Below are 4,308 nucleotides of genomic sequence, written 5' to 3'. Positions count from 1 at the left end.
TGTAAACTTATTTTTGCTTTGTACATTCTAAACGGACTTAACAGATATGTCATTGCTGCCTTACACGATCATACATTTCTATGATTTAGGCAGATTTTGCCAAAGGTTTTGCATTTTTATGGCTAAATCAGAAGATAATATGTGACCCTGATTATTTATATCTGAGCTTTAAAGCAAAAAGTGCTTAAATTGGACAAAAAAGTGGGACAAAGGTGAAACAGTTAAAGATTTGAATTTTTTAACAATGAGTTAAGATGTTTTTAGTTAAGATGTGGCAAGTTGGTAACCTATTAAAGATTCACACAGTTGAAAATTTTGTTTTTGGTGTTCTTGTGACATTTTTCTGTTTAAAAAAATAACGTATTTGTTACAAGGAAAATACTTTGGGTGAACCACAAACTTCCTGCTCTGAGCTCTCCGCAATGAAGAATGTGGTGGCGTTGCACCTGCTTGTAACTCAGAGGCAAATTGTTAATAAACTACTACAGCTCTGCAGAGTAAATGTCCTAGACAATGATACAGGTTTTTAATTATTATTATTTTGGCAAATGTATGGATAGATTTTCTTTTTTTAATGATTATTTTTGCTAGAGTATCTGAAGATGTAGGAACTGAAAGTGAACTCTTAAAAAAACTGCTCTAATGGTCATGACATTTATTAGTCAGCATACGCCAAGAGCAGGATACCACAAGAGTAGAGAAGAGGGAATTGCTGAAAGACTTGTCAGCAGGAATGGATAGTGGAGTAAGAGCCACATCACCAGACCTATAAAGGATACTAGAAATAGAGGGAGGTGCTCTGCTTCTCTTTCTATTCTTCTTCTCCTTTCTTGTTATGCAGTCTTGTTTTTCTACATTATTGTATATTTTACTTTAATGCTGAGTTGACTTCTTGTACAAAATTCTTTACTGTTTTGTACTATAACAAATAGCTGGATCTAAGTGGACCAAACTTCAAAGCTTTCTCATCTTTAAGATTACTACTTTCTCCAACACTAAAACAACATAATTAAAAGACCACTTGAAGCACGTTTAAAATAACTCAAGAGAAGAGAGTTGGTCTTTAATTCCTTCTGCCAATAACCTGTAGACATTTTGTAGTATGCTAATTTGAAAAAATATATTGCTTGTTTTTTTCATAAATAATAAAGTACTGGTTTTCTGTTTATGACACAAAAAACAAGTGCAAATGTCCATAGATACACTTGTTAGTTGTTAGTCAGTTTATGATAAGGAATCTTAAATAAATAAATTACAATAACATTAAATCTAAATTATAGATAAATTATAACGTGCCAGTTCCGACGTAGACAGAAAAACATTGAGATTGAAACCTTGTTCAAGCAAAAAAAGACAGGTCCACAGCTGACCCATTCACACAGACTTTTCCCAGCACTTTTGGAACACTATTCATTCTCTATTGATTTGGACTATCTTGAATGCTTGATTAGTTTCATTTTCTTTGAAGATTTGGTTTATTGATCACTCTTGAGGTTCCCTTCGTCTGTCCAACTCTGGATCTAACCTGGCAACCCAGAACTCTAACTCATTATTTGCGTGCCCGCCAATGACAGCATAGAATAAGAAAATATAAGGAGAATTCTATCAACAGTAAAACTCATTTTGATTTAGATGTAATATATGTTGCAATAAATGTAATGTAGTAAAATGTCTGTAGTAAAATATTAAATTTGTTTTTTTATATGTATTAGATTCAATGCTAGAATAGAGTTAACCTTTTAATTGAAATTTGATCATGTATTCCACTTCTAGCTCCTCGTTGTATAAAGTTTACCACACAAAAAGTTACAATAAGTGACATGATCCACAGCAGTAAAACAAAAGAAGAAACTTTAACCACAAAAGCTATTTGAACAGCAATTTAAAACCAAAAAAAACAGGGAACGGTTTTTACCACACCCTGTGCAGGCGTGGGAAAGAAAACTTCTGCTGCATTACCCCAGAATGAATAGAAACTGAATCATTTTTGCATCTTTACGCCTGTATCTTACTGTTATTTTTACTTATATCCTGGTCTAGGTACGTATTACATTCTGATTGACTGTTGGGTGTGGATTAAAAAGTGAAGATCCACAGTAACAATGCACACCTAAAAATGAAGCCCAAATGTTCAATATCAACGCGCAGGTTTCTTAAAATAAGGTTTTGCTTCTTCATCTGGGCAAAAAAAGTGGTAAGAAGTGTACCTTCTATCTGAACTGGTCCTTTATGTAACTTTTAACCCTGACGATCAGGGTATATCACTTTAATTTCATTTTCCAAAGTTCCTTTGCTGTCGAGAACGCTGCTGGCTGACCCCAGGGAGTGGTCTTTGGGGTGATATTTTGTAAATGGAATGCTATTTTAACTGTGGTAACTCAATCTACACACAGGCAAAACAATTGCATTTATTATTATTATTATTAATTATTCTTAATTCTTTGTTTATTCTTCGTATTTCTCTCCAACACAGATGAGTAGTATGCGTGCTAAAGTTTCTTGAGTGCCTGCCTGCTTATTTTGTTTTGTTGTTAGAAAATTCTTAAATATTCTCATGACAAGTTTTAATAAATCAGAAACAACAACAAATTTGGAAAAGTTATTTTTTCGAATCTTCATTCTAACTAAATACTTGAAGATGGTTTAATTGAGTTTTAGGGGTGATTAACTGTTTAACTATCCTTTTGATATTGTTTGCATTTTTTTTTACATTTTGACCAGCTGTTCAAGTTTACGAAGAACCTTATGTTAATAGATTAAGAAAAGTTGTAAAGATCTGTTTTATTTTATGGGTTTTTTTATGCCATGAAGAAATATGAAAAATCTGTCACATAATAAACATAAAATGTTCTAATTTCAATCATCCACTAGAGGGAGCTCACGGGTAAAGTTGGAATCCAAACATTCAACATGCCAAGCTATAAGGTATGAGATAGTAAAAAAAGATCCCCAATCTGTCACAGAAAATTATATGTATATATATGTATGTATTATTTTTTTTACATGCATGGTGTTTCAGGTTTGCCCAGATTTGTATGTCTATGTAAACCTACAAATTATTCAACAGAATTTGTGGGTTTACCTCTCACAGCTAGCACTCTATCATTTAATATTATTCCCCACCCAGAGGCCCAAAATTACTACTCAAATTCAAAAACATTTTTTACAACAACAAGGGTACAAGTTGTACTAATTGTTGCATGTCAAGACACTGTGGCCTATTAGCTTCTTTCCAAAGAAACCACTGACAAGCTGTCCAGGGGTTATCCCACCTCCGCCCTTTTGTAGCTGAAATGGCTGCAGCAACGCTGTGATCCAGAAAGGATTAAGCAGGTTTAGAAAATATACGGAGTGATTGCAAAAGTTAAACTGTGAAGAAGTAAAAAGTAACACACTTTTCTGACAACATCAAGTTAACATTTAGTGTGAACTTTTAATCCTCCACCTTTTTTATGGACTGGTGCGGCCAGATTCATGCACATGTAGCACAATACAATAAATGACACATAGCTTTGTATTACATAAATGAGACAAATAAGGGATATTTTCAATTGTTGAAAAACATTCTTATATTTTAATTATTAAACATGAAGGCTAAAGCAGACCTCTAAGTTCTTTTACCACCGGAGTGGTTAAACATCTTAAAGAGAGGCCCCATTGGGGAACTTGGGACAACATTCCCTTTAAAACTCATACCCGACTGTAGATACTTAATCTTCTTGTGCCACATGAACAGCTGCACACCAGCCAGTGTCATTACACAGTCAACAGTGTTTTGAAACACAGCAGAGGCATTAGTCTGAAATGCATGACTAAGTATTCATAATGACTTGCAGGGGTGTAAAATACAATCTTTCATTTATCACCATCCTTATTTCTTAACAAGTGGTGAGCATTACAAAGAGCCGATTAAGTAGAAATGGTGAAACTTTGGCAAACATTGATAAGAGGAAAATGGTCATGAGTTCTGATGGTAGTCTCCCATGTTCCCTTGTTTGATGCAGGGGATACGTTCCATCAATATCCCGTAATAAGTGAAACCTGCAAAGTAAAATTATAGATGTGAACAGGATAATGATAATTCATATGAAGAAAATGGTAAGGTAGAGCTGGGGTAGAACAATTTAAATTCACTTCCTCCCACTTCCTTTCAAGCAATCTATCTACAATAGTTATCCTATGATTGATGGTCTTTATGGATGTGAACCTCTGTTGATTGATTATATGCATTATTCTTTCTTGATTGCATGAAAGAAACCATTTATAATCTAATCTAAGATAAACGCTGTAGAGCTGGGATGCCAAAGT

The sequence above is a fragment of the Oryzias melastigma genome, linkage group LG1 (genome assembly GCF_002922805.2).
Source record: "Oryzias melastigma strain HK-1 linkage group LG1, ASM292280v2, whole genome shotgun sequence".
NCBI lineage: Eukaryota > Metazoa > Chordata > Actinopteri > Beloniformes > Adrianichthyidae > Oryzias > Oryzias melastigma.
The sequence above is the reverse complement of the archived record's forward strand: the minus strand, read 5'-3'. Positions refer to the sequence as shown.